We start from the raw sequence: 11,871 nt of genomic DNA on the forward strand, positions 1-11,871 counted from the left end.
ACACACCAAAAAGTTAGACGTTAATAAAGTCGTAATTAATCGCAGTAACAGTTCTATTTCCGATGGTCTGAAATCCGTTTTAGCTAAAGGTCTAAACTTTGCAGTCACACCTAAACACATACCAGTTAATGATATAATTGCCCAAGTAGACGTTGCTCTCAGGGGCCTGGGTCACATCGCTGCAGACGTAGCAAGATCTGAAATCGCTGCAACCCTCAAAAACGCTAAGATGCCAGCTAGCAACCTCAGCAAAGATGAGCGTTTTGAATTATATAAATTAAAAAAGAGGAATGATATTGTAGTTCTCTCACCGTTAACACCGCGGTGCACGCACAGACACTAGTGACACTCGCTCGTGTCTCACCGTTAACACTGCGGTGCACGCACAGACACTAGTGACACTCGCTCGTGTCTCACCGTTAACACTGCGGTGCATGCACAGACACTAGTGACACTCGCTCGTGTCTCACCGTTAACACTGCGGTGCAGACACAGACACTAGTGACACTCGCTCGTGTCTCACCGTTAACACTGCGGTGCAGACACAGACACTAGTGACACTCGTGTGTCTCACCGTTAACACCGCGGTGCACACACAGACACTAGTGACACTCGCGCGTGTCTCACCATTAACACCGCGGTGCACGCACAGACACTAGTGACACTCGTGCGTGTCTCACCGTTAACACTGTGGTGCAGACACAGACACTAGTGACACTCGTGTGTGTCTCACCGTTAACACCGCGGTGCACACACAGACACTAGTGACACTCACGTGTGTCTCACCGTTAACACCGCGGTGCACACAGACACTAGTGACACTCGTGTGTGTCTCACCGTTAACACCGTTGGTGCACGCACAGACACTAGTGACACTCGTGTGTGTCTCACCGTTAACACCGTGGTGCACGCACAGACACGCGCCGGCGCGGGCCACCGTTGGTATTTTAATATGCGCGTGCGACACACCCACACTGAATTTTGATTTAAAGCTTTCGTGACTGCAGTAATTCATATTCTTAGTTCTTTCGGTAAAGTCACGTGACTTTACCGAAAGAACTAAGATTATACACCCACACTGATTTATAGTCACCCACACACCGTCGTACGCCGATCGCTGTCCCACCGCTCTTCACACGCACACATGCACCACGCGTCACAACGTCAGTCTGTGCTAAGATTTATTTCCGAATAGGGACACCCGTTTATGGCCCCCTCCAGCCAGCACCCTTCGGACAGCGCCTAACCTCCTGTCACCTGGCCGTCGCAGAGTGCGTCTATCCCCCAAGCTCGAGCTGACTGAATTGGCCCCCCTCCCCGTACCCACTCACCTCTTCGGCTGCCCCATGGGGGCTGGGGAAGATGCTCACCTTGGGGACTTTTTCTGTCCGACCGTTTCCAGCTCCACCCTGCATTGGTCGAACAGACGCTGAGGACGGCTGGTCTCCTCCGCCGCTCCAGAAGGACTCTGATTCAATCCGCCCCTCCGGCCCCCTTATGTCTCCAAAGCCCCCCTTAACCCCTGGGTCACATGACGTCATCCTGCGCATCCAATCGAATCCTCTTTACGGACGTTTTGAGCGCTCTGGCCGTTGGGAGGGTGGGGGGGTCGCGTCATTCCCCCCCTTCCCATTGTCTCTGTGCCTGCGTTCCTCGCCGTTGACTCATCGATAATCCCCTTGCTCCCTCCAACTTGAGTCAACTCTTATCTGCCTAGGGGCTTTTCCCTCCCACCCCACTGTTTACCCTGCCACTGGGTGCTGGCCTTGAGGTCCCCCCCCCCGTGTTGTGTATGCTTCATCAACACCCTTTGCTATGTCAGCTGAATTTAGCTTTTATAAATATTCCTTTTGTAGCCAGACAGCTGAAATTGTGTGCTCGGAGTTTTGGGTGAACATTCATTTTGAAGATACGAGGGCTTCCAGGCATGTTTATAACCATTTGCCCTCTCATTGAGTGCCACAACAGCCCGTGTGATGAATTTTTGAAATTTTTTCACGATATCATGAATATATGAATAATAAACACGTGTAAGTCGCGTGTGACTGTATATTTGCATTCCTCTGTGCCTCGATACTGACGTGTAGATGGTGTGGATATTCTTTTTTTCTGTCTGCAGCTGATGCTGGTCTGATGGAGCAAAGGCAGTCAGCACAGCAGCTTGGTACAACAAGCCAACAATGCAACCAGCGTGCATACAGCACGGATCGGACTGTAAATTTTACACAGCACCAGATAACTCGCACAGGAGAGAAACCCTTCAAGTGCAGTGTGTGTGGGAAGGCATTTTCATGCTCATCTGCTCTTGTAACACACCAGAGAACACACACAGGAGAGAAACCCTTCAAGTGCAGTGTGTGTGTGAAGGCATTTTCAGATTCGTCTAATCTTAAAACACACCAGAGAACACACACGGGAGAGAAACCCTTCAAGTGCAGTGTGTGTGGGAAGGCATTTTCACGGTCATCTGCTCTTAAAACACACCAGAGAACACACACGGGAGAGAAACCCCTCAAGTGCACTGTGTGTGGGAAGGCATTTTCACGGTCATCTGCTCTTAAAATACACCAGAGAACACACACGGGAGAGAAACCCTTCAAGTGCACTGTGTGTGGGAAGGCATTTTCAGATTCATCTGATCTTATAAAACACCAGCGAACACACACAGGAGAGAAGCCCTTCAAGTGCACTCTGTGTGAGAAGGCATTTGCACAGTCAGCAGTTCTTCAAAGACACCAGAGAACACACACAGGAGAGAAACCCTTCAAGTGCAGTGTGTGTGTGAAGGCATTTTCAGATTCGTCTAATCTTAAAACACACCAGAGAACACACACAGGAGAGAAACCCTTCAAGTGCAGTGTATGTGGGAAGGCATTTTCACGGTCATCTGCTCTTAAAACACACCAGAGAAGTCACACAGGCATCAGAAAATCCACAAGGAGCGGAGTCGGAGTCTGAAATCATCTTGTGAAAGTCAAAGTGCTGTAATGAGCCCATCCCTCATGAAACAAAAACCAGAATAAAATCCCAGCTTGGACACTTTTAAAGGTATCGAGGTGAAATATGAAGGGGTGAAGGTGAAATGTGGTGAAGTGATGGGGAAGAGCGAAAAAGTGACGTAAAATGTGAAGATGAAGATTCACCGCCAAAATGGGACCTTCACATCGATGGAGGCAACATAAAGCAGGAGGAGAATTCTGACCGTGAGAGCGAGGCAACTCCCAGCAGTTTGTGGAAGTGGAGGTGTGGGTGGACTTCTTCGACAATATGAAGTCAAATGGAGACCAGTTAGTCGATGTGTAAGCTTGAGACAATGAAGCTCCAATAGATTTACCTTTGTCAACCTGCAGAGTAAGAGCGGCCAGTATTTGTGGACCTGTGGGTTGGCTAGATCTCTAACCCGGAGAGAGAGTCAATAAGCTCCCAAGCATTCACGATGTTATAATATTTGCATTTATACGGTGCTTGCTTAATTGCCTCAGCAATTCGGAGTTTTGTATCATATCGCATCTCAAACACTCGAAGAGCATCCCCAAGTAGCAGCTGCCCCTGTGTGGCACAATGTGGTGGCCCTGCACCAGCCTGCATGTGGACAAGAGCCTGTCAGTAGGGGGCGATGATTGATGTGTCATCTCAGTTGTGTAGTTTGTAGGTAATGTTTTGAATTTGCAAAATTTTGACTCAGACGCCAGCATGCAATGGCCTACTCATTTTGAATGACACAATAGTATGTTTTACATACACTGTGAAGCAGATGGTGTATTTTTTTTAAAATACCTTCTTGTTAATATGATGTATCGTGATGCAGTATATTTCGCTGCAGTAATTCAATGTTAATATTCCCGTCAATAATTTAGAATGAATACTTGTCTGGTTTTGTGCATACTTGTAACATTTGATCTGTAAGGGTCAAACATTGAATAAGTGATGTTAGGACAAAGTGTGTGTGTGTTTTGGAAGTAACCTGTACAGATAACTCAGGTGAGACCCGTTGTTCTTGTGATACAGGTCAAAGGGCACTTTTGTGTTTCACGAAGTGTCTGCCTCTGGAGCAACTCATTGTCTTTGAAATAGGGAGCACGCTCGGATCATTCATCAGTTACAAGGCATACCACTTGAAAGTTACACGTATAGGAGGAGGTACATTCTCTACAACACGAATTGTAGTTTTGTCTTATGTGTTGACGTAGATTTTTTCTAACTGGGACTAGAAGTGCTCCTTGCTGATTGACGTCTGGATGTTCGTTACCTATCGGTTGAAGCAAACCCCACTGCTGTTGTTGAGACGCTGTCACAACATTTGCACACGAAGGACACATTCACGCAAGTACCCCATGCTCCGTTTTGAAGTTTTAAAATGAAACATCTTTGAATTGTGTTGTGTTTTGAATTAGATGATTTTATTTCTTCATTAAAAGTTAATTTTACATCTGGAAGACTTAGTTGAAAAGGACATTTCGTGTGAATTTTCTCTCGTCGTTAAGTAGACAATGGCCTTGCCGGGGGTTCGGTTCGATGCGGACTTTCACCTGGTAGGGGATTGCGGGATCGAGATAAGGCGACACGGAGCTGCTGGCCGTCTGCAGATCGATTCCAACGTAATGGAGCGTCTGTCCCTGTGCCTCTGTCGTTCGCATGCAGGGGGCGCGTGTAGGTTTACAGCGCCCCCTGCATGAAAACGACAAAGTGCAGCATTCATCACAAAGTTGTGCGTTTGTATTTTAAATGTTATTCTTTTATAAGGTGATGTTAATATCGAAAACTGACACATAGCTGGCATGCCATAAATAGGAAATTAACTCTGCTTATTCGTATCAATGTATTCATATATGTTGATGAACTGTTTTCAAGCAGATTTTGTGTCTCTAACAGCGACTACAGGGACCACGTGATTGTTTAAAAATGTCTTTGATTATAACTATAATTGCCTACAATTCGTCATGTGTAGCTTATTTAGACTATAATTTATTCACTACTCAAAATGTATTTACTTGAAAACATGGAGCTGATATTTATTCTTGGTTCTTTCGGTAAAGTCACGTAGAAGGGAAACAATAACAAAAATATAAAACAATTAAATTCTCACGACGTTTCGACTGCAACACAAGCAATCATCATCAGGTGTCACACAGGCACACACACAGAGACACAGGCACACACAGATACAGGCACACAGTGTGTACACACACTGTACACACACACACTGTACACACACACTGTACACAGTCTGTACACACAGTGTACACACGTACAGTGTGAACACAGAAACAGTGTGTACGTACACACACAGTGTGTACACACACACAGTCTGTACACACAGTGTACACACAGAAACAGTGTGTACACACAGAAACAGTGTATACACACAGAAAGTGTGTACACACTACAGAAAGTGTGTACACACTGTTTCTGTGTGTACACACACACACACGGTGTATACACAATAATGTCCACGTTGTTGCTGAGTTCACGCACCCAAGGGGTCTCTGTTGAAGAGATGGAGCAATGGAAAATTAATCTAAATCAACTTAAACTCCATCCCCGCTCTGTGACGTCACCACTCAGCATGACCTCGTCGGTGTGAAACGCCAGGGGGAGGTGTGCCTCGTTAGTGACGTCATGTCACCAAGGTATTCACCCCACCCCCGTCCACCGCGCCCTTGAGCGTGACGTCACCTCTGCCTGGTCACTGCCGATATCTGTTCCGGTACAATCCTTATTTGGGCAAAGCTACGCCCAGTGACTGGCGGCTCATTAACATAATTTGTCCGTTAAAGCCGTCGCGAGTTTATTGGGACGGGTTCAGCACACACAACCCCATCCCTCGACATATGGCCCGGGCTCATTAACATAATTTTATTCATAGAAATAGGTTTTACCCTTTTAACTGGCACAAAAAACTGACACCTTTATTCAAGGCATCATGTTTGCCAGTTAAAAGGGTAAAACCTATTTCTATATCTTGTTTCTGGCAAAAGAGGTCTCATAATATAATTTTATTCAGTTACGGAGCCGCTCGTGGGAGGGGAGTGTCTTGTACCCGGAAGTGACGTCATGTCACCTGCTGCTGCCGCGTGACGTCTTGAGGTAACAGGAAGCGATCGCTTCGCTCTTGCACTGAAATCCGAGGTGAGAAATTATTATCGTGTTGGTGTTCGTGGTTGTTGTGGTGGTGGTGGTTGTTGTTGTTTACCAAGGTAGAGCCTCTCTCTCGTAGGGATGTCAGTTGAGTAGCAGCGAGCATGGGAATCGATGTCCAGGTTGGAACTTTACAATGCGGGGCCTAGCCACGCGGGGCCTTGCCTCCTGCCCTCGCCTGATTGCATTTACTTTAATTATCTCTCTTAAGTTTAATTTGTCTTCACCCGGCTCGCCACTTTGTAACTTTGTTTTATTGTCAATATTCACGCAGTTTTTATTTTCTTTTGTTAGCAGGCCAAGCCCGCTTGAGCTGCTATACCGCTCTTGTTATCAGAAGCGACCTGCCCACAACAACACAAGGTGAGGCTTTGTCAACGTGTGTGAATGTTTTGACTTAAAACTTTGGTGACTGCAGGAATTAATATTCTTGGTTCTTTCGGTAAAGTCACGTACATAGAATATAAAATAACAGATAATAAATTTAATGAAAACTAAAATTTTTTTAAATGAAGCAAAAAACCCACGACGTTTCGATCGCAACACAAGTGGTCTTTATCTTATTAAATTTAATCTGTTATTTTTATTTTCTATCTACGTGACTTTACTGAAAGAACCAACAATACGTGCGTCCATGTCTATCGGTCAAAGACGCTAAGCGCGTGCCGCTGTTGACTCTGAATGTGTGGAGGGGAACACCTTCACCACGGGGAGAGAGAGACAGAGACACGGATAGCCTCGGCTATGTTGATTGATCCTTGATTCATTACTTGGTGGAGTGAGGAAGAATTAATGCTGAGCAGATGAAGGTGGCCAGGCATGGTGCTGGTCATACCGCCACCTGTTTACTCATGGCAGTGTGTGACAGTGTCAAGTTTGTTTGCAGTAAAGTCTATTAACTCTGTTGAACACGGAAGTTATATCAAGACAATAGTTTATTTTTGTTTTCCTCTGGAATGCTTTGTAAGAATGGAAACAGGAGGTGAACACAGCACACACATGCAGCTGAATTCGGAACTGTTCATCCCAGCATTCAAGGACATCTGAGCCTGGATTCACACCTCTAAGTTGCGATTGAACATTAAGTCATGCATTTCTGCAAAACACAAATAGTATTGTTTTCAACACCCTTTGCTATGTCAGCTGAATTTAGCTTTCATAAATATTCCTTTTGTAGTCAGACAGCCAAATTTGTGTGCTTAGAGTTTTGGGTTAACATTCATCTTGGAAGATATGAAGGCTTCCAGGCATATTAATGACATCTGCCCTCTCATTGTGTGCCCTAACAGCCCGTGGAGAGAAACCCTTCAGGTGCACTCTGTGCGTGAAGGCGTTTGCACGTTCATCAAATCTGATGAATTTGAGAAACTTTTCACTACATCATGAATATATTAATAAGTATAGACGTGTAAGTCACGTGTGCATTCCTCTGTGCCTGACGTGTAGATGGTGTGGATATTCTTTTTTTATGTCTGCAGCTGACGCTTCCTCTGCAGAATTGGTCTGATGGAGCAAAGGCACTCAGCGCAGCTCGGTACGACAAGTCAACAATGCGACCAGCGTGCATACAGCACGGACCGGACTGGAAATCTGACACGGCACCAGAGGAGTCACACAGGAGAGAAACCCTTCAAATGTACTGTGTGTAACAAGGCATTTGCATGGCCATCAGTTCTTCAGACCCACCAGAGAACACACACGGGAGAGAAACCCTTCAGGTGCAGTGTGTGTGGCAAGGCGTTTGCACAGTCATGTAATCTTGTAAAACACCAAAGAACACACACGGGAGAGAAACCCTTCAAGTGCAGTGTTTGTGGGAAGGCATTTGCACAGTCATCTGATCTTGTAAAACACCAGAGAACACACACAGGAGAGAAACCCTTCAAGTGTGCTCTGTGCGGGAAGCCATTTGCAGATTCATCAACTCTTCGAAGACACCAGAGAACAAAAAGGCATCACAAGGAGCGGAGTCGGAGTCTGAAATCAGCTTGTGAAAGTCAAAGTGCCGCAATGAGCCCATCCCTCATGAAACAAGAACCAGACGAAAATCCCAGCTTGGACACTTTTAAAGGTATCAAGGTCAAATATTAAGAGGTGATGGTGAAATGTGAAGAAGTGATAAGCGAAGAAGTGAAGGTAAAATGTGAAGATGAAGATTCATCTCCAGAATGGGACCTTTACATTGATGAAGGCAACGTGAAGCAGGAGGAGAATTCTGACTGATGCAGAGTGAGGCAACTCCCAGCAGTTTGTGGAAATGGAGGTGTGGGTGGACTTGCTCCTAGACAATACAAAGTCAAGTGGAGACCCGGTAGATGTGTAAGCCAGAGACGATGTCGCTACAATAGATGCACCTTTGTCACAGGCCTTTAATGACAGTAATGTGAAGGCTTATTAAATAGGCTTATTAATTAGGCTTATTAAATAGGTTTATTAAATAGACGTATTAAATAAGCTTATTAAATAGGCTCAATAAATAGGCTCATTAAATAGGCTCAATAAATAGGCTTATTAAATAGGCTCAATAAATAGGTTTATTAAATAGGCTCATTAAATACTTATTAAATAGGCTTATTAAATAGACTTATTAAATAGACTTATTAAATAGGCTTATTAAATAGGCTTATTAAATAGGCTTATTAAAAAGGCTTATTAAATAGGCTTATTAAATAGGCTCATTAAATACGTATTAAATAGGCTCAATAAATAGGCTTATTAAATAGGCTCAATAAATAGGCTTATTAAACAGGCTCATTAAATACTTATTAAATAGGCTTATTAAATAGACTTATTAAATAGACTTATTAAAAAGGCTTATTAAATAGACTTATTAAATAGGCTTATTAAAAAGGCTTATTAAATAGCCTTATTTCAGCAACTTAGACTTATTAAATAGGCTTATTTCAGCAACTTAGGCTTATTAAATAGGCTTATTCAGCAACTTAGGCTTATCAAATAGGCTTATTAAATAGGCTTATTTCAGCAACTTAGGCTTATTAAATAGGCTTATTCAGCAACTTAGGCTTATTATATAGGCTCATTCAATACTTATTAAATAGGCTTATTAAACAGGCTTATTAAATAGACTCATTAAATAGGCTCAATAAATAGGCTTATTAAATAGGCTTATTAATTAGGCTTATTAAATAGGTTTATTAAATAGACTTATTAAATAGGCTTATTAAATAGGCTCAATAAATAGGCTCATTAAATAGGCTCAATAAATAGGCTTATTAAATAGGCTCAATAAATAGGCTTATTAAATAGGCTCATTAAATACGTATTAAATAGGCTTATTAAATAGACTTATTAAATAGACTTATTAAATAGGCTTATTAAATAGGCTTATTAAATAGGCTTATTAAAAAGGCTTATTAAATAGGCTTATTAAATAGGCTCATTAAATACTTATTAAATAGGTTTATTAAATAGGCGTATTAAATAGGCTTATTAAAAAGGCTTATTAAATAGGCTTATTAAATAGACTTATTAAATTGCCTCATTAAATAGGCTTATTTTAGCAACTTAGGCTTATTAAATAGGCTTATTTCAGCAACTTAGGCTTATTAAATAGCGTTATTTCAGCAACTTAGACTTATTAAATAGGCTTATTCAGCAACTTAGGCTTATTAAATAGCCTTATTAAATAGGCTTATTTCAGCAACTTAGGCTTATTAAATAGGCTTATTTCAGCAACTTAAACTTATTAAAAAGGCTTATTTCAGCAACTTAGGCTTATTAAATAGGCTTATTCAGCAACTTAGGCTTATTAAATAGGCTTATTTCAGCAACTTAGACTTATTAAATAGGCCTATTAAATAGGCTTATTAAATAGACTTATTAAATAGGCTCATTAAATACTTATTAAGTAGGCTTATTAACTAGACTTATTAAATAGACCTATTAAATAGGCTTATTAAATAGACTTATTAAATAGGCTTATTAAAAATGCTCATTAAATACTTATTAAATGTGTTTATTAAATAGGCGTATTAAATAGGTATATTAAATAGGCTTATTAAATAGGCTTATTAAATAGGCGTATTAAATAGGCTCAATAAATAGGCTTATTAAATAGGCTCAATAAATAGGCTTATTAAATAGGCTCAATAAATAGGCTTATTAAATAGGCTCAATAAATAGGCTTATTAAATAGGCTCATTAAATACTTATTAAATAGGCTTATCAAATAGACTTATTAAATAGCCTTATTAAATAGGCTTATTAAATAGACTTATTAAATAGGCTTATTAAAAAGGCTTATTAAATAGACTTATTAAAAAGGCTCATTAAATACTTATTAAATATGTTTATTAAATAGGCGTATTAAATAGGCTTATTAAATAGGCTTATTAAATAGGCTTATTAAATAGACTTATTAAATAGCCTCATTAAATAGGCTTATTTTAGCAACTTAGGCTTATTAAATAGGTTTACTTCAGCAACTTAGACTTATTAAATAGCCTTATTAAATAGGCTTATTAAACAGGCTTATTAAATAGACTCATTAAATAGACTCAATAAATAGGCTTATTAAATAGGCTTATTAATTAGGCTTATTAAATAGGTTTATTAAATAGACTTATTAAATAGGCTTATTAAATAGGCTCAATAAATAGGCTCATTAAATAGGCTCAATAAATAGGCTTATGAAATAGGCTCAATAAATAGGTTTATTAAATAGGCTCATTAAATACTTATTAAATAGGCTTATTAAATAGACTTATTAAATAGACTTATTAAATAGGCTTATTAAATAGGCTTATTAAATAGGCTTATTAAAAAGGCTTATTAAATAGGCTTATTAAATAGGCTCATTAAATACGTATTAAATAGGCTCAATAAATAGGCTTATTAAATAGGCTCAATAAATAGGCTTATTAAATAGGCTCATTAAATACTTATTAAATAGGCTTATTAAATAGACTTATTAAATAGACTTATTAAAAAGGCTTATTAAATAGACTTATTAAATAGGCTTATTAAAAAGGCTTATTAAATAGCCTTATTTCAGCAACTTAGACTTATTAAATAGGCTTATTTCAGCAACTTAGGCTTATTAAATAGGCTTATTCAGCAACTTAGGCTTATCAAATAGGCTTATTAAATAGGCTTATTTCAGCAACTTAGGCTTATTAAATAGGCTTATTCAGCAACTTAGGCTTATTAAATAGGCTCATTCAATACTTATTAAATAGGCTTATTAAACAGGCTTATTAAATAGACTCATTAAATAGGCTTATTAAATAGGCTTATTAATTAGGCTTATTAAATAGGTTTATTAAATAGACTTATTAAATAGGCTTATTAAATAGGCTCAATAAATAGGCTCATTAAATAGGCTCAATAAATAGGCTTATTAAATAGGCTCAATAAATAGGCTTATTAAATAGGCTCATTAAATACGTATTAAATAGGCTTATTAAATAGACTTATTAAATAGGCTTATTAAATAGGCTTATTAAAAAGGCTTATTAAATAGGCTTATTAAATAGGCTCATTAAATACTTATTAAATAGGTTTATTAAATAGGCGTATTAAATAGGCTTATTAAAAAGGCTTATTAAATAGGCTTATTAAATAGACTTATTAAATTGCCTCATTAAATAGGCTTATTTTAGCAACTTAGGCTTATTAAATAGGCTTATTTCAGCAACTTAGGCTTATTAAATAGCGTTATTTCAGCAACTTAGACTTATTAAATAGGCTTATTCAGCAACTTAGGCTTATTAA

The sequence above is a fragment of the Petromyzon marinus genome, unplaced genomic scaffold (assembly GCF_048934315.1).
Source record: "Petromyzon marinus isolate PM22_M1 ecotype Great Lakes invasive population unplaced genomic scaffold, UKy_Petmar_22M1.pri1.0 PM_G_Scaffold_65, whole genome shotgun sequence".
Lineage (NCBI taxonomy): Eukaryota > Metazoa > Chordata > Hyperoartia > Petromyzontiformes > Petromyzontidae > Petromyzon > Petromyzon marinus.